The sequence below is a fragment of the Anomaloglossus baeobatrachus genome, chromosome 1 (assembly GCF_048569485.1).
Source record: "Anomaloglossus baeobatrachus isolate aAnoBae1 chromosome 1, aAnoBae1.hap1, whole genome shotgun sequence".
NCBI lineage: Eukaryota > Metazoa > Chordata > Amphibia > Anura > Aromobatidae > Anomaloglossus > Anomaloglossus baeobatrachus.
Window position 1 is genome coordinate 332,401,328 of NC_134353.1, and position 17,499 is coordinate 332,418,826.

A 17,499-nucleotide genomic window follows, 5' to 3' on the forward strand; every position below is an offset into this window, starting at 1 on the left:
GATGAATGCAGCAGAAGTATGGAGTAAATTATAGAGCTATAGTAATCAGTGTAGATGTGAATCCAGCTCTGAGTTAAGTTAAAAGACTTGTTAGAAAGCTCAGCACATTCTTTCTGGGTCTCACTCTGCCTGTTTTCTCACTCTGCCTCCTCTATCCCTTCTCCATAGAGTGTAGAAAAGATGTAATCTGACACCATGGTGATTTGGCAGGATGTTTTATCTCGATCACAATGGAGTTGAGCTGTTTTTTTCCAGAGTGGATGATTAATTCAGGAGGCATGCTAGAGAAAGAATTGGCTGATAAGTGGAGGAAAAAAAGCTAATTTCTTTGATAACGTATATTACAAAATCTCTTACATTTGACTGTGTACTGTAAGCTACATTTGTTAAAAGTACAGTTCCCGTTGAAGTAATTTTACTGATTGGTAAGGTATTGCTCTTACTTTATGCTGTATGCAGCGTTAAGAATCTGCAATAGATAAAACCTAGTCTTGCTATGTGAAATGCCAAAGAAAAGCTGTTCAAATGATAAAGCATCCTTGGGAGTCCTGACAATAATCTTGGGTGTTGGCCAAACATATAGGAAAATAAGTTGGAGATGCTGGGGATTGAACCCAGGACCTCACACATGCGAAGCGAGCGCTCTACCACTGAGCTACATCCCCAAAAAGTAGCCAAAGAATGACACATTTCACATATACTGATTTTATGCAGTAACTTTGGGAACAACATACTGAAAAGAAAATGTTGCCGATAGTAGGCAGTGTGATCTTTGAGCTTAAAAGATAACCTTGGAGATGCCGGGGATTGAACCCGGGACCTCACACATGCAAAGCGTGCGCTCTACCACTGAGCTACATCCCCACTTTTTCACTTCATAAAAAACACTTGCACCAAATTGGTCAATATCTTTTAGTAAAGGCTTGTCATTTGCTTTACCACTCAATCACCTTTACCAAATAACTGCGTTTGTTTGCCACATTTTTACAGATAAAACAAGAGACCTAGTTGGCATGAAAAGTAATCTATACAAAAGGACCAGGCTCCTCCCTTCCACAAGCTTCCGGCACATCAGCACAACTCTGGAATCTATTGCCAAGGTAGAAACATAGTACGTTTCCCACTATAATCATAATGAGATCAGGTCAGAAATAGTGGGTGACTCTATCTATAGTGCTGGTGTAGTTTCCTAATAGAGGCACAAGCATTTACAGCTTTAAAATGGCCATGGCACTTTCAGAAGCTTCTTGTGTTAAAATGCTAATTTGCCTTAAAAACCTAGAAATAAGGTGCCATATTTGAGGGTAAGGGTGCTTTGAAGTAATGTTGCCGACTAAGCTGTAGTGTGTGTACATGAGGAATAAGTCTTTTTCTGCTCCTTATATGTCTTGTATTCTGCATTTCACCAGTTTTCCTCTCTACAAGCTCTATCTTTAAATGTTCTGTGAAAATGGATGGGGATAGTCTATCTACTATGATCTCTTCCATACACAGCAGACAGAGCAGGTTTCCTGGACTTAATTCCTCAGTTACAATACAGATGAATGCAGCAGAAGTATGGAGTAAATTATAGAGCTATAGTAATCAGTGTAGATGTGAATCCAGCTCTGAGTTAAGTTAAAAGACTTGTTAGAAAGCTCAGCACATTCTTTCTGGGTCTCACTCTGCCTGTTTTCTCACTCTGCCTCCTCTATCCCTTCTCCATAGAGTGTAGAAAAGATGTAATCTGACACCATGGTGATTTGGCAGGATGTTTTATCTCGATCACAATGGAGTTGAGCTGTTTTTTTCCAGAGTGGATGATTAATTCAGGAGGCATGCTAGAGAAAGAATTGGCTGATAAGTGGAGGAAAAAAAGCTAATTTCTTTGATAACGTATATTACAAAATCTCTTACATTTGACTGTGTACTGTAAGCTACATTTGTTAAAAGTACAGTTCCCGTTGAAGTAATTTTACTGATTGGTAAGGTATTGCTCTTACTTTATGCTGTATGCAGCGTTAAGAATCTGCAATAGATAAAACCTAGTCTTGCTATGTGAAATGCCAAAGAAAAGCTGTTCAAATGATAAAGCATCCTTGGGAGTCCTGACAATAATCTTGGGTGTTGGCCAAACATATAGGAAAATAAGTTGGAGATGCTGGGGATTGAACCCAGGACCTCACACATGCGAAGCGAGCGCTCTACCACTGAGCTACATCCCCAAAAAGTAGCCAAAGAATGACACATTTCACATATACTGATTTTATGCAGTAACTTTGGGAACAACATACTGAAAAGAAAATGTTGCCGATAGTAGGCAGTGTGATCTTTGAGCTTAAAAGATAACCTTGGAGATGCCGGGGATTGAACCCGGGACCTCACACATGCAAAGCGTGCGCTCTACCACTGAGCTACATCCCCACTTTTTCACTTCATAAAAAACACTTGCACCAAATTGGTCAATATCTTTTAGTAAAGGCTTGTCATTTGCTTTACCACTCAATCACCTTTACCAAATAACTGCGTTTGTTTGCCACATTTTTACAGATAAAACAAGAGACCTAGTTGGCATGAAAAGTAATCTATACAAAAGGACCAGGCTCCTCCCTTCCACAAGCTTCCGGCACATCAGCACAACTCTGGAATCTATTGCCAAGGTAGAAACATAGTACGTTTCCCACTATAATCATAATGAGATCAGGTCAGAAATAGTGGGTGACTCTATCTATAGTGCTGGTGTAGTTTCCTAATAGAGGCACAAGCATTTACAGCTTTAAAATGGCCATGGCACTTTCAGAAGCTTCTTGTGTTAAAATGCTAATTTGCCTTAAAAACCTAGAAATAAGGTGCCATATTTGAGGGTAAGGGTGCTTTGAAGTAATGTTGCCGACTAAGCTGTAGTGTGTGTACATGAGGAATAAGTCTTTTTCTGCTCCTTATATGTCTTGTATTCTGCATTTCACCAGTTTTCCTCTCTACAAGCTCTATCTTTAAATGTTCTGTGAAAATGGATGGGGATAGTCTATCTACTATGATCTCTTCCATACACAGCAGACAGAGCAGGTTTCCTGGACTTAATTCCTCAGTTACAATACAGATGAATGCAGCAGAAGTATGGAGTAAATTATAGAGCTATAGTAATCAGTGTAGATGTGAATCCAGCTCTGAGTTAAGTTAAAAGACTTGTTAGAAAGCTCAGCACATTCTTTCTGGGTCTCACTCTGCCTGTTTTCTCACTCTGCCTCCTCTATCCCTTCTCCATAGAGTGTAGAAAAGATGTAATCTGACACCATGGTGATTTGGCAGGATGTTTTATCTCGATCACAATGGAGTTGAGCTGTTTTTTTCCAGAGTGGATGATTAATTCAGGAGGCATGCTAGAGAAAGAATTGGCTGATAAGTGGAGGAAAAAAAGCTAATTTCTTTGATAACGTATATTACAAAATCTCTTACATTTGACTGTGTACTGTAAGCTACATTTGTTAAAAGTACAGTTCCCGTTGAAGTAATTTTACTGATTGGTAAGGTATTGCTCTTACTTTATGCTGTATGCAGCGTTAAGAATCTGCAATAGATAAAACCTAGTCTTGCTATGTGAAATGCCAAAGAAAAGCTGTTCAAATGATAAAGCATCCTTGGGAGTCCTGACAATAATCTTGGGTGTTGGCCAAACATATAGGAAAATAAGTTGGAGATGCTGGGGATTGAACCCAGGACCTCACACATGCGAAGCGAGCGCTCTACCACTGAGCTACATCCCCAAAAGGTAGCCAAAGAATGACACATTTCACATATACTGATTTTATGCAGTAACTTTGGGAACAACATACTGAAAAGAAAATGTTGCCGATAGTAGGCAGTGTGATCTTTGAGCTTAAAAGATAACCTTGGAGATGCCGGGGATTGAACCCGGGACCTCACACATGCAAAGCGTGCTCTCTACCACTGAGCTACATCCCCACTTTTTCACTTCATAAAAAACACTTGCACCAAATTGGTCAATATCTTTTAGTAAAGGCTTGTCATTTGCTTTACCACTCAATCACCTTTACCAAATAACTGCGTTTGTTTGCCACATTTTTACAGATAAAACAAGAGACCTAGTTGGCATGAAAAGTAATCTATACAAAAGGACCAGGCTCCTCCCTTCCACAAGCTTCCAACACATCAGCACAACTCTGGAATCTATTGCCAAGGTAGAAACATAGTACGTTTCCCACTATAATCATAATGAGATCAGGTCAGAAATAGTGGGTGACTCTACCTATAGTGCTGGTGTAGTTTCCTAATAGAGGCATTTACAGCTTTAAAATGGCCATGGCACTTTCAGAAGCTTCTTGTGTTAAAATGCTAATTTGCCTTAAAAACCTAGAAATAAGGTGCCATATTTGAGGGTAAGGGTGCTTTGAAGTAATGTTGCCGACTAAGCTGTAGTGTGTGTACATGAGGAATAAGTCTTTTTCTGCTCCTTATATGTCTTGTATTCTGCATTTCACCAGTTTTCCTCTCTACAAGCTCTATCTTTAAATGTTCTGTGAAAATGGATGGGGATAGTCTATCTACTATGATCTCTTCCATACACAGCAGACAGAGCAGGTTTCCTGGACTTAATTCCTCAGTTACCATACAGATGAATGCAGCAGAAGTATGGAGTAAATTATAGAACTATAGTAATCAGTGTAGATGTGAATCCAGCTCTGAGTTAAGTTAAAAGACTTGTTAGAAAGCTCAGCACATTCTTTCTGGGTCTCACTCTGCCTGTTTTCTCACTCTGCCTCCTCTATCCCTTCTCCATAGAGTATAGAAAAGATGTAATCTGACACCATGGTGATTTGGCAGGATGTTTTATCTCGATCACAATGGAGTTGAGCTGTTTTTTTCCAGAGTGGATGATTAATTCAGGAGGCATGCTAGAGAAAGAATTGGCTGATAAGTGGAGGAAAAAAAGCTAATTTCTTTGATAACGTATATTACAAAATTTCTTACATTTGACTGTGTACTGTAAGCTACATTTGTTAAAAGTACAGTTCCCGTTGAAGTAATTTTACTGATTGGTAAGGTATTGCTCTTACTTTATGCTGTATGCAGCGTTAAGAATCTGCAATAGATAAAACCTAGTCTTCCTATGTGAAATGCCAAAGAAAAGCTGTTCAAATGATAAAGCATCCTTGGGAGTCCTGACAATAATCTTGGGTGTTGGCCAAACATATAGGAAAATAAGTTGGAGATGCTGGGGATTGAACCCAGGACCTCACACATGCGAAGCGAGCGCTCTACCACTGAGCTACATCCCCAAAAGTTAGCCAAAGAATGACACATTTCACATATACTGATTTTATGCAGTAACTTTGCGAACAACATACTGAAAAGAAAATGTTGCCGATAGTAGGCAGTGTGATCTTTGAGCTTAAAAGATAACCTTGGAGATGCCGGGGATTGAACCCGGGACCTCACACATGCAAAGCGTGCGCTCTACCACTGAGCTACATCCCCACTTTTTCACTTCATAAAAAACACTTGCACCAAATTGGTCAATATCTTTTAGTAAAGGCTTGTCATTTGCTTTACCACTCAATCACCTTTACCAAATAACTGCGTTTGTTTGCCACATTTTTACAGATAAAACAAGAGACCTAGTTGGCATGAAAAGTAATCTATACAAAAGGACCAGGCTCCTCCCTTCCACAAGCTTCCGACACATCAGCACAACTCTGGAATCTATTGCCAAGGTAGAAACATAGTACGTTTCCCACTATAATCATAATGAGATCAGGTCAGAAATAGTGGGTGAATCTATCTATAGTGCTGGTGTAGTTTCCTAATAGAGGCACAAGCATTTACAGCTTTAAAATGGCCATGGCACTTTCAGAAGCTTCTTGTGTTAAAATGCTAATTTGCCTTAAAAACCTAGAAATAAGGTGCCATATTTGAGGGTAAGGGTGCTTTGAAGTAATGTTGCCGACTAAGCTGTAGTGTGTGTACATGAGGAATAAGTCTTTTTCTGCTCCTTATATGTCTTGTATTCTGCATTTCACCAGTTTTCCTCTCTACAAGCTCTATCTTTAAATGTTCTGTGAAAATGGATGGGGATAGTCTATCTACTATGATCTCTTCCATACACAGCAGATAGAGCAGGTTTCCTGGACTTAATTCCTCAGTTACCATACAGATGAATGCAGCAGAAGTATGGAGTAAATTATAGAGCTATAGTAATCAGTGTAGATGTGAATCCAGCTCTGAGTTAAGTTAAAAGACTTGTTAGAAAGCTCAGCACATTCTTTCTGGGTCTCACTCTGCCTGTTTTCTCACTCTGCCTCCTCTATCCCTTCTCCATAGAGTATAGAAAAGATGTAATCTGACACCATGGTGATTTGGCAGGATGTTTTATCTCGATCACAATGGAGTTGAGCTGTTTTTTTCCAGAGTGGATGATTAATTCAGGAGGCATGCTAGAGAAAGAATTGGCTGATAAGTGGAGGAAAAAAAGCTAATTTCTTTGATAACGTATATTACAAAATTTCTTACATTTGACTGTGTACTGTAAGCTACATTTGTTAAAAGTACAGTTCCCGTTGAAGTAATTTTACTGATTGGTAAGGTATTGCTCTTACTTTATGCTGTATGCAGTGTTAAGAATCTGCAATAGATAAAACCTAGTCTTGCTATGTGAAATGCCAAAGAAAAGCTGTTCAAATGATAAAGCATCCTTGGGAGTCCTGACAATAATCTTGGGTGTTGGCCAAACATATAGGAAAATAAGTTTGAGATGCTGGGGATTGAACCCAGGACATAACACATGCGAAGCGAGCGCTCTACCACTGAGCTACATCCCCAAAAGGTAGCCAAAGAATGACACATTTCACATATACTGATTTTATGCAGTAACTTTGGGAACAACATACTGAAAAGAAAATGTTGCCGATAGTAGGCAGTGTGATCTTTGAGCTTAAAAGATAACCTTGGAGATGCCGGGGATTGAACCCGGGACCTCACACATGCAAAGCGTGCGCTCTACCACTGAGCTACATCCCCACTTTTTCACTTCATAAAAAGCACTTGCACCAAATTGGTCAATATCTTTTAGTAAAGGCTTGTCATTTGCTTTACCACTCAATCACCTTTACCAAATAACTGCGTTTGTTTGCCACATTTTTACAGATAAAACAAGAGACCTAGTTGGCATGAAAAGTAATCTATACGAAAGGACCAGGCTCCTCCCTTCCACAAGCTTCCGACACATCAGCACAACTCTGGAATCTATTGCCAAGGTAGAAACATAGTACGTTTCCCACTATAATCATAATGAGATCAGGTCAGAAATAGTGGGTGACTCTATCTATAGTGCTGGTGTAGTTTCCTAATAGAGGCACAAGCATTTACAGCTTTAAAATGGCCATGGCACTTTCAGAAGCTTCTTGTGTTAAAATGCTAATTTGCCTTAAAAACCTAGAAATAAGGTGCCATATTTGAGGGTAAGGGTGCTTTGAAGTAATGTTGCCGACTAAGCTGTAGTGTGTGTACATGAGGAATAAGTCTTTTTCTGCTCCTTATATGTCTTGTATTCTGCATTTCACCAGTTTTCCTCTCTACAAGCTCTATCTTTAAATGTTCTGTGAAAATGGATGGGGATAGTCTATCTACTATGATCTCTTCCATACACAGCAGACAGAGCAGGTTTCCTGGACTTAATTCCTCAGTTACCATACAGATGAATGCAGCAGAAGTATGGAGTAAATTATAGAGCTATAGTAATCAGTGTAGATGTGAATCCAGCTCTGAGTTAAGTTAAAAGACTTGTTAGAAAGCTCAGCACATTCTTTCTGGGTCTCAATCTGCCTGATTTCTCACTCTGCCTCCTCTATCCCTTCTCCATAGAGTATAGAAAAGATGTAATCTGACACCATGGTGATTTGGCAGGATGTTTTATCTCGATCACAATGGAGTTGAGCTGTTTTTTTCCAGAGTGGATGATTAATTCAGGAGGCATGCTAGAGAAAGAATTGGCTGATAAGTGGATGAAAAAAAGCTAATTTCTTTGATAACGTATATTACAAAATTTCGTACATTTGACTGTGTACTGTAAGCTACATTTGTTAAAAGTACAGTTCCCGTTGAAGTAATTTTACTGATTGGTAAGGTATTGCTCTTACTTTATGCTGTATGCAGCGTTAAGAATCTGCAATAGATAAAACCTAGTCTTGCTATGTGAAATGCCAAAGAAAAGCTGTTCAAATGATAAAGCATCCTTGGGAGTCCTGACAATAATCTTGGGTGTTGGCCAAACATATAGGAAAATAAGTTGGAGATGCTGGGGATTGAACCCAGGACCTCACACATGCGAAGCGAGCGCTCTACCACTGAGCTACATCCCCAAAAGGTAGCCAAAGAATGACACATTTCACATATACTGATTTTATGCAGTAACTTTGGGAACAACATACTGAAAAGAAAATGTTGCCGATAGTAGGCAGTGTGATCTTTGAGCTTAAAAGATAACCTTGGAGATGCCGGGGATTGAACCCGGGACCTCACACATGCAAAGCGTGCGCTCTACCACTGAGCTACATCCCCACTTTTTCACTTCATAAAAAACACTTGCACCAAATTGGTCAATATCTTTTAGTAAAGGCTTGTCATTTGCTTTACCACTCAATCACCTTTACCAAATAACTGCGTTTGTTTGCCACATTTTTACAGATAAAACAAGAGACCTAGTTGGCATGAAAAGTAATCTATACAAAAGGACCAGGCTCCTCCCTTCCACAAGCTTCCGACACATCAGCACAACTCTGGAATCTATTGCCAAGGTAGAAACATAGTACGTTTCCCACTATAATCATAATGAGATCAGGTCAGAAATAGTGGGTGACTCTACCTATAGTGCTGGTGTAGTTTCCTAATAGAGGCATTTACAGCTTTAAAATGGCCATGGCACTTTCAGAAGCTTCTTGTGTTAAAATGCTAATTTGCCTTAAAAACCTAGAAATAAGGTGCCATATTTGAGGGTAAGGGTGCTTTGAAGTAATGTTGCCGACTAAGCTGTAGTGTGTGTACATGAGGAATAAGTCTTTTTCTGCTCCTTATATGTCTTGTATTCTGCATTTCACCAGTTTTCCTCTCTACAAGCTCTATCTTTAAATGTTCTGTGAAAATGGATGGGGATAGTCTATCTACTATGATCTCTTCCATACACAGCAGACAGAGCAGGTTTCCTGGACTTAATTCCTCAGTTACCATACAGATGAATGCAGCAGAAGTATGGAGTAAATTATAGAGCTATAGTAATCAGTGTAGATGTGAATCCAGCTCTGAGTTAAGTTAAAAGACTTGTTAGAAAGCTCAGCACATTCTTTCTGGGTCTCAATCTGCCTGATTTCTCACTCTGCCTCCTCTATCCCTTCTCCATAGAGTATAGAAAAGATGTAATCTGACACCATGGTGATTTGGCAGGATGTTTTATCTCGATCACAATGGAGTTGAGCTGTTTTTTTCCAGAGTGGATGATTAATTCAGGAGGCATGCTAGAGAAAGAATTGGCTGATAAGTGGATGAAAAAAAGCTAATTTCTTTGATAACGTATATTACAAAATTTCTTACATTTGACTGTGTACTGTAAGCTACATTTGTTAAAAGTACAGTTCCCGTTGAAGTAATTTTACTGATTGGTAAGGTATTGCTCTTACTTTATGCTGTATGCAGTGTTAAGAATCTGCAATAGATAAAACCTAGTCTTGCTATGTGAAATGCCAAAGAAAAGCTGTTCAAATGATAAAGCATCCTTGGGAGTCCTGACAATAATCTTGGGTGTTGGCCAAACATATAGGAAAATAAGTTGGAGATGCTGGGGATTGAACCCAGGACCTCACACATGCAAAGCGAGCGCTCTACCACTGAGCTACATCCCCAAAAGGTAGCCAAAGAATGACACATTTCACATATACTGATTTTATGCAGTAACTTTGGGAACAACATACTGAAAAGAAAATGTTGCCGATAGTAGGCAGTGTGATCTTTGAGCTTAAAAGATAACCTTGGAGATGCCGGGGATTGAACCCGGGACCTCACACATGCAAAGCGTGCGCTCTACCACTGAGCTACATCCCCACTTTTTCACTTCATAAAAAACACTTGCACCAAATTGGTCAATATCTTTTAGTAAAGGCTTGTCATTTGCTTTACCACTCAATCACCTTTACCAAATAACTGCGTTTGTTTGCCACATTTTTACAGATAAAACAAGAGACCTAGTTGGCATGAAAAGTAATCTATACGAAAGGACCAGGCTCCTCCCTTCCACAAGCTTCCGACACATCAGCACAACTCTGGAATCTATTGCCAAGGTAGAAACATAGTACGTTTCCCACTATAATCATAATGAGATCAGGTCAGAAATAGTGGGTGACTCTATCTATAGTGCTGGTGTAGTTTCCTAATAGAGGCACAAGCATTTACAGCTTTAAAATGGCCATGGCACTTTCAGAAGCTTCTTGTGTTAAAATGCTAATTTGCCTTAAAAACCTAGAAATAAGGTGCCATATTTGAGGGTAAGGGTGCTTTGAAGTAATGTTGCCGACTAAGCTGTAGTGAGTGTACATGAGGAATAAGTCTTTTTCTGCTCCTTATATGTCTTGTATTCTGCATTTCACCAGTTTTCCTCTCTACAAGCTCTATCTTTAAATGTTCTGTGAAAATGGATGGGGATAGTCTATCTACTATGATCTCTTCCATACACAGCAGACAGAGCAGGTTTCCTGGACTTAATTCCTCAGTTACCATACAGATGAATGCAGCAGAAGTATGGAGTAAATTATAGAGCTATAGTAATCAGTGTAGATGTGAATCCAGCTCTGAGTTAAGTTAAAAGACTTGTTAGAAAGCTCAGCACATTCTTTCTGGGTCTCAATCTGCCTGATTTCTCACTCTGCCTCCTCTATCCCTTCTCCATAGAGTATAGAAAAGATGTAATCTGACACCATGGTGATTTGGCAGGATGTTTTATCTCGATCACAATGGAGTTGAGCTGTTTTTTTCCAGAGTGGATGATTAATTCAGGAGGCATGCTAGAGAAAGAATTGGCTGATAAGTGGATGAAAAAAAGCTAATTTCTTTGATAACGTATATTACAAAATTTCGTACATTTGACTGTGTACTGTAAGCTACATTTGTTAAAAGTACAGTTCCCGTTGAAGTAATTTTACTGATTGGTAAGGTATTGCTCTTACTTTATGCTGTATGCAGCGTTAAGAATCTGCAATAGATAAAACCTAGTCTTGCTATGTGAAATGCCAAAGAAAAGCTGTTCAAATGATAAAGCATCCTTGGGAGTCCTGACAATAATCTTGGGTGTTGGCCAAACATATAGGAAAATAAGTTGGAGATGCTGGGGATTGAACCCAGGACCTCACACATGCGAAGCGAGCGCTCTACCACTGAGCTACATCCCCAAAAGGTAGCCAAAGAATGACACATTTCACATATACTGATTTTATGCAGTAACTTTGGGAACAACATACTGAAAAGAAAATGTTGCCGATAGTAGGCAGTGTGATCTTTGAGCTTAAAAGATAACCTTGGAGATGCCGGGGATTGAACCCGGGACCTCACACATGCAAAGCGTGCGCTCTACCACTGAGCTACATCCCCACTTTTTCACTTCATAAAAAACACTTGCACCAAATTGGTCAATATCTTTTAGTAAAGGCTTGTCATTTGCTTTACCACTCAATCACCTTTACCAAATAACTGCGTTTGTTTGCCACATTTTTACAGATAAAACAAGAGACCTAGTTGGCATGAAAAGTAATCTATACAAAAGGACCAGGCTCCTCCCTTCCACAAGCTTCCGACACATCAGCACAACTCTGGAATCTATTGCCAAGGTAGAAACATAGTACGTTTCCCACTATAATCATAATGAGATCAGGTCAGAAATAGTGGGTGACTCTACCTATAGTGCTGGTGTAGTTTCCTAATAGAGGCATTTACAGCTTTAAAATGGCCATGGCACTTTCAGAAGCTTCTTGTGTTAAAATGCTAATTTGCCTTAAAAACCTAGAAATAAGGTGCCATATTTGAGGGTAAGGGTGCTTTGAAGTAATGTTGCCGACTAAGCTGTAGTGTGTGTACATGAGGAATAAGTCTTTTTCTGCTCCTTATATGTCTTGTATTCTGCATTTCACCAGTTTTCCTCTCTACAAGCTCTATCTTTAAATGTTCTGTGAAAATGGATGGGGATAGTCTATCTACTATGATCTCTTCCATACACAGCAGACAGAGCAGGTTTCCTGGACTTAATTCCTCAGTTACCATACAGATGAATGCAGCAGAAGTATGGAGTAAATTATAGAGCTATAGTAATCAGTGTAGATGTGAATCCAGCTCTGAGTTAAGTTAAAAGACTTGTTAGAAAGCTCAGCACATTCTTTCTGGGTCTCAATCTGCCTGATTTCTCACTCTGCCTCCTCTATCCCTTCTCCATAGAGTATAGAAAAGATGTAATCTGACACCATGGTGATTTGGCAGGATGTTTTATCTCGATCACAATGGAGTTGAGCTGTTTGTTTCCAGAGTGGATGATTAATTCAGGAGGCATGCTAGAGAAAGAATTGGCTGATAAGTGGATGAAAAAAAGCTAATTTCTTTGATAACGTATATTACAAAATTTCTTACATTTGACTGTGTACTGTAAGCTACATTTGTTAAAAGTACAGTTCCCGTTGAAGTAATTTTACTGATTGGTAAGGTATTGCTCTTACTTTATGCTGTATGCAGTGTTAAGAATCTGCAATAGATAAAACCTAGTCTTGCTATGTGAAATGCCAAAGAAAAGCTGTTCAAATGATAAAGCATCCTTGGGAGTCCTGACAATAATCTTGGGTGTTGGCCAAACATATAGGAAAATAAGTTGGAGATGCTGGGGATTGAACCCAGGACCTCACACATGCAAAGCGAGCGCTCTACCACTGAGCTACATCCCCAAAAGGTAGCCAAAGAATGACACATTTCACATATACTGATTTTATGCAGTAACTTTGGGAACAACATACTGAAAAGAAAATGTTGCCGATAGTAGGCAGTGTGATCTTTGAGCTTAAAAGATAACCTTGGAGATGCCGGGGATTGAACCCGGGACCTCACACATGCAAAGCATGCGCTCTACCACTGAGCTACATCCCCACTTTTTCACTTCATAAAAAACACTTGCACCAAATTGGTCAATATCTTTTAGTAAAGGCTTGTCATTTGCTTTACCACTCAATCACCTTTACCAAATAACTGCGTTTGTTTGCCACATTTTTACAGATAAAACAAGAGACCTAGTTGGCATGAAAAGTAATCTATACGAAAGGACCAGGCTCCTCCCTTCCACAAGCTTCCGACACATCAGCACAACTCTGGAATCTATTGCCAAGGTAGAAACATAGTACGTTTCCCACTATAATCATAATGAGATCAGGTCAGAAATAGTGGGTGACTCTATCTATAGTGCTGGTGTAGTTTCCTAATAGAGGCACAAGCATTTACAGCTTTAAAATGGCCATGGCACTTTCAGAAGCTTCTTGTGTTAAAATGCTAATTTGCCTTAAAAACCTAGAAATAAGGTGCCATATTTGAGGGTAAGGGTGCTTTGAAGTAATGTTGCCGACTAAGCTGTAGTGTGTGTACATGAGGAATAAGTCTTTTTCTGCTCCTTATATGTCTTGTATTCTGCATTTCACCAGTTTTCCTCTCTACAAGCTCTATCTTTAAATGTTCTGTGAAAATGGATGGGGATAGTCTATCTACTATGATCTCTTCCATACACAGCAGACAGAGCAGGTTTCCTGGACTTAATTCCTCAGTTACCATACAGATGAATGCAGCAGAAGTATGGAGTAAATTATAGAGCTATAGTAATCAGTGTAGATGTGAATCCAGCTCTGAGTTAAGTTAAAAGACTTGTTAGAAAGCTCAGCACATTCTTTCTGGGTCTCAATCTGCCTGATTTCTCACTCTGCCTCCTCTATCCCTTCTCCATAGAGTATAGAAAAGATGTAATCTGACACCATGGTGATTTGGCAGGATGTTTTATCTCGATCACAATGGAGTTGAGCTGTTTTTTTCCAGAGTGGATGATTAATTCAGGAGGCATGCTAGAGAAAGAATTGGCTGATAAGTGGATGAAAAAAAGCTAATTTCTTTGATAACGTATATTACAAAATTTCTTACATTTGACTGTGTACTGTAAGCTACATTTGTTAAAAGTACAGTTCCCGTTGAAGTAATTTTACTGATTGGTAAGGTATTGCTCTTACTTTATGCTGTATGCAGCGTTAAGAATCTGCAATAGATAAAACCTAGTCTTGCTATGTGAAATGCCAAAGAAAAGCTGTTCAAATGATAAAGCATCCTTGGGAGTCCTGACAATAATCTTGGGTGTTGGCCAAACATATAGGAAAATAAGTTGGAGATGCTGGGGATTGAACCCAGGACCTCACACATGCGAAGCGAGCGCTCTACCACTGAGCTACATCCCCAAAAGGTAGCCAAAGAATGACACATTTCACATATACTGATTTTATGCAGTAACTTTGGGAACAACATACTGAAAAGAAAATGTTGCCGATAGTAGGCAGTGTGATCTTTGAGCTTAAAAGATAACCTTGGAGATGCCGGGGATTGAACCCGGGACCTCACACATGCAAAGCGTGCGCTCTACCACTGAGCTACATCCCCACTTTTTCACTTCATAAAAAACACTTGCACCAAATTGGTCAATATCTTTTAGTAAAGGCTTGTCATTTGCTTTACCACTCAATCACCTTTACCAAATAACTGCGTTTGTTTGCCACATTTTTACAGATAAAACAAGAGACCTAGTTGGCATGAAAAGTAATCTATACAAAAGGACCAGGCTCCTCCCTTCCACAAGCTTCCGACACATCAGCACAACTCTGGAATCTATTGCCAAGGTAGAAACATAGTACGTTTCCCACTATAATCATAATGAGATCAGGTCAGAAATAGTGGGTGAATCTATCTATAGTGCTGGTGTAGTTTCCTAATAGAGGCACAAGCATTTACAGCTTTAAAATAGCCATGGCACTTTCAGAAGCTTCTTGTGTTAAAATTAGAGATGAGCGAACCGGTCCCGGTTCGGCTCGAGGTCGGTTCGCCGAACGGAGGTCCTGTTCGACTTCGCTTCGTCGAACGTTCGACGAACCAAACTCGAACTGCATAGGAAACAATGGCAGGCAATCACAAACACATAAAAACACCTAGAAAACACCCTCAAAGGTGTCCAAAAGGAGACAAACAACTCACAACACAACACAAACACATGGGAAAGTGACAAGGACATATACTCATGCGAAAACAAAACAGCTGGACAAGGAAAAAGAGGAGGACACACAGATATAGGCATGGCACGCCCTTCTAAAGTCATGTAAAACACCGCAAGGTGACTCCAAGCGGAGTCTCCCTTTTTTCCAAAAATTGGGCCCCACACACACCCACCCCTTCAGTGGCAGCAGTTGTGCCCCAGTTGTACACTTCACAGCTAGATTTGCATCAAGCACATTCAAAAATACGCCATTCTTATCCGTCCCCAGGATGACACCGGGGTAGGTAGCAAAGTCTTTCCTGATCCCAGCTCTGTTTATCTTGGCTTCTTTTAAAAACACATCAAGCAAGGGTTACTCCAAGCGGAGTCTCCCTTTTTTCCAAAAATTGGGCCCCACACACACCCACCCCTTCTGTGGCAGCAGTTGTGCCCCAGTTGTACACTTCACAGCTAGATTTGCATCAAGCACATTCAAAAATATGCCATTCTTATCCGTCCCCAGGATGACACCGGGGTAGGTAGCAAAGTCTTTCCTGATCCCAGCTCTGTTCATCTTGGCTTCTTTTAAAAACAATGTAAGCAAGGGTTACTCCAAGCGGAGTCTCCCTTTTTTCCAAAAATTGGGCCCCACACACACCCACCCCTTCTGTGGCAGCAGTTGTGCCCCAGTTGTACACTTCACAGCTAGATTTGCATCAAGCACATTCAAAAATACGCCATTCTTATCCGTCCCCAGGATGACACTGGGGTAGGTAGCAAAGTCTTTCCTGATCCCAGCTCTGTTCATCTTGGCTTCTTTTAAAAACAATGTAAGCAAGGGTTACTCCAAGCGGAGTCTCCCTTTTTTCCAAAAATTGGGCCCCACACACACCCACCCCTTCTGTGGCAGCAGTTGTGCCCCAGTTGTACACTTCACAGCTAGATTTGCATCAAGCACATTCAAAAATACGCCATTCTTATCCGTCCCCAGGATGACACCGGGGTAGGTAGCAAAGTCTTTCCTGATCCCAGCTCTGTTCATCTTGGCTTCTTTTAAAAACACATCAAGCAAGGGTTACTCCAAGCGGAGTCTCCCTTTTTCCCAAAAATTGGGCCCCACACACACCCACCCCTTCAGTGGCAGCAGTTGTGGCCCAGTTGTACACTTCACAGCTAGATTTGCATCAAGCACATTCAAAAATACGCCATTCTTATCCGTCCCTAGGATGACACCGGGGTAGGTAGCAAAGTCTTTCCTGATCCCAGCTCTGTTCATCTTGGCTTCTTTTAAAAACACATCAAGCAAGGGTTACTCCAAGCGGAGTCTCCCTTTTTTCCAAAAATTGGGCCCCACACACACCCACCCCTTCAGTGGCAGCAGTTGTGCCCCAGTTGTACACTTCACAGCTAGATTTGCATCAAGCACATTCAAAAATACGCCATTCTTATCCGTCCCCAGGATGACACCGGGGTAGGTAGCAAAGTCTTTCCTGATCCCAGCTCTGTTCATCTTGGCTTCTTTTAAAAACAATGTAAGCAAGGGTTACTCCAAGCGGAGTCTCCCTTTTTTCCAAAAATTGGGCCCCACACACACCCACCCCTTCAGTGGCAGCAGTTGTGCCCCAGTTGTACACTTCACAGCTAGATTTGCATCAAGCACATTCAAAAATATGCCATTCTTATCCGTCCCCAGGATGACACCGGGGTAGGTAGCAAAGTCTTTCCTGATCCCAGCTCTGTTCATCTTGGCTTCTTTTAAAAACAATGTAAGCAAGGGTTACTCCAAGCGGAGTCTCCCTTTTTTCCAAAAATTGGGCCCCACACACACCCACCCCTTCTGTGGCAGCAGTTGTGCCCCAGTTGTACACTTCACAGCTAGATTTGCATCAAGCACATTCAAAAATACGCCATTCTTATCCGTCCCCAGGATGACACCGGGGTAGGTAGCAAAGTCTTTCCTGATCCCAGCTCTGTTCATCTTGGCTTCTTTTAAAAACACATCAAGCAAGGGTTACTCCAAGCGGAGTCTCCCTTTTTTCCAAAAATTGGGCCCCACACACACCCACCCCTTCAGTGGCAGCAGTTGTGGCCCAGTTGTACACTTAACAGCTAGATTTGCATCAAGCACATTCAAAAATACGCCATTCTTATCCGTCCCCAGGATGACACCGGGGTAGGTAGCAAAGTCTTTCCTGATCCCAGCTCTGTTCATCTTG

The 17,499-nt window shown here is 40.5% G+C and overlaps 19 non-coding genes across 19 annotated transcripts; all 19 read right to left on the reverse strand.

Annotated features, from left to right (window-relative positions):
* Positions 1-593: 593 nt before the first annotated feature.
* TRNAA-CGC (transfer RNA alanine (anticodon CGC)) lies at positions 594-665 on the reverse strand. Its single transcript has one exon. It is a non-coding gene; the product is annotated as a tRNA-Ala (tRNA).
* Positions 666-792: 127 nt separating this feature from the next.
* On the reverse strand, positions 793-864 carry TRNAA-UGC (transfer RNA alanine (anticodon UGC)). Its single transcript has one exon. It is a non-coding gene; the product is annotated as a tRNA-Ala (tRNA).
* A 1,268-nt stretch (positions 865-2,132) lies between these two features.
* On the reverse strand, positions 2,133-2,204 carry TRNAA-CGC (transfer RNA alanine (anticodon CGC)). The gene has a single exon. It is a non-coding gene; the product is annotated as a tRNA-Ala (tRNA).
* A 127-nt stretch (positions 2,205-2,331) lies between these two features.
* On the reverse strand, positions 2,332-2,403 carry TRNAA-UGC (transfer RNA alanine (anticodon UGC)). The gene has a single exon. It is a non-coding gene; the product is annotated as a tRNA-Ala (tRNA).
* Positions 2,404-3,671: 1,268 nt separating this feature from the next.
* On the reverse strand, positions 3,672-3,743 carry TRNAA-CGC (transfer RNA alanine (anticodon CGC)). Its single transcript has one exon. It is a non-coding gene; the product is annotated as a tRNA-Ala (tRNA).
* Positions 3,744-3,870: 127 nt separating this feature from the next.
* TRNAA-UGC (transfer RNA alanine (anticodon UGC)) lies at positions 3,871-3,942 on the reverse strand. The gene has a single exon. It is a non-coding gene; the product is annotated as a tRNA-Ala (tRNA).
* A 1,262-nt stretch (positions 3,943-5,204) lies between these two features.
* On the reverse strand, positions 5,205-5,276 carry TRNAA-CGC (transfer RNA alanine (anticodon CGC)). Its single transcript has one exon. It is a non-coding gene; the product is annotated as a tRNA-Ala (tRNA).
* A 127-nt stretch (positions 5,277-5,403) lies between these two features.
* TRNAA-UGC (transfer RNA alanine (anticodon UGC)) lies at positions 5,404-5,475 on the reverse strand. Its single transcript has one exon. It is a non-coding gene; the product is annotated as a tRNA-Ala (tRNA).
* Positions 5,476-6,942: 1,467 nt separating this feature from the next.
* Positions 6,943-7,014, reverse strand: TRNAA-UGC (transfer RNA alanine (anticodon UGC)). Its single transcript has one exon. It is a non-coding gene; the product is annotated as a tRNA-Ala (tRNA).
* A 1,268-nt stretch (positions 7,015-8,282) lies between these two features.
* On the reverse strand, positions 8,283-8,354 carry TRNAA-CGC (transfer RNA alanine (anticodon CGC)). The gene has a single exon. It is a non-coding gene; the product is annotated as a tRNA-Ala (tRNA).
* A 127-nt stretch (positions 8,355-8,481) lies between these two features.
* TRNAA-UGC (transfer RNA alanine (anticodon UGC)) lies at positions 8,482-8,553 on the reverse strand. The gene has a single exon. It is a non-coding gene; the product is annotated as a tRNA-Ala (tRNA).
* A 1,262-nt stretch (positions 8,554-9,815) lies between these two features.
* On the reverse strand, positions 9,816-9,887 carry TRNAA-UGC (transfer RNA alanine (anticodon UGC)). The gene has a single exon. It is a non-coding gene; the product is annotated as a tRNA-Ala (tRNA).
* A 127-nt stretch (positions 9,888-10,014) lies between these two features.
* Positions 10,015-10,086, reverse strand: TRNAA-UGC (transfer RNA alanine (anticodon UGC)). The gene has a single exon. It is a non-coding gene; the product is annotated as a tRNA-Ala (tRNA).
* Positions 10,087-11,354: 1,268 nt separating this feature from the next.
* On the reverse strand, positions 11,355-11,426 carry TRNAA-CGC (transfer RNA alanine (anticodon CGC)). Its single transcript has one exon. It is a non-coding gene; the product is annotated as a tRNA-Ala (tRNA).
* Positions 11,427-11,553: 127 nt separating this feature from the next.
* Positions 11,554-11,625, reverse strand: TRNAA-UGC (transfer RNA alanine (anticodon UGC)). Its single transcript has one exon. It is a non-coding gene; the product is annotated as a tRNA-Ala (tRNA).
* A 1,262-nt stretch (positions 11,626-12,887) lies between these two features.
* On the reverse strand, positions 12,888-12,959 carry TRNAA-UGC (transfer RNA alanine (anticodon UGC)). Its single transcript has one exon. It is a non-coding gene; the product is annotated as a tRNA-Ala (tRNA).
* A 127-nt stretch (positions 12,960-13,086) lies between these two features.
* On the reverse strand, positions 13,087-13,158 carry TRNAA-UGC (transfer RNA alanine (anticodon UGC)). Its single transcript has one exon. It is a non-coding gene; the product is annotated as a tRNA-Ala (tRNA).
* A 1,268-nt stretch (positions 13,159-14,426) lies between these two features.
* TRNAA-CGC (transfer RNA alanine (anticodon CGC)) lies at positions 14,427-14,498 on the reverse strand. Its single transcript has one exon. It is a non-coding gene; the product is annotated as a tRNA-Ala (tRNA).
* A 127-nt stretch (positions 14,499-14,625) lies between these two features.
* Positions 14,626-14,697, reverse strand: TRNAA-UGC (transfer RNA alanine (anticodon UGC)). The gene has a single exon. It is a non-coding gene; the product is annotated as a tRNA-Ala (tRNA).
* Between the last annotated feature and the right edge of the window lie 2,802 nt (positions 14,698-17,499).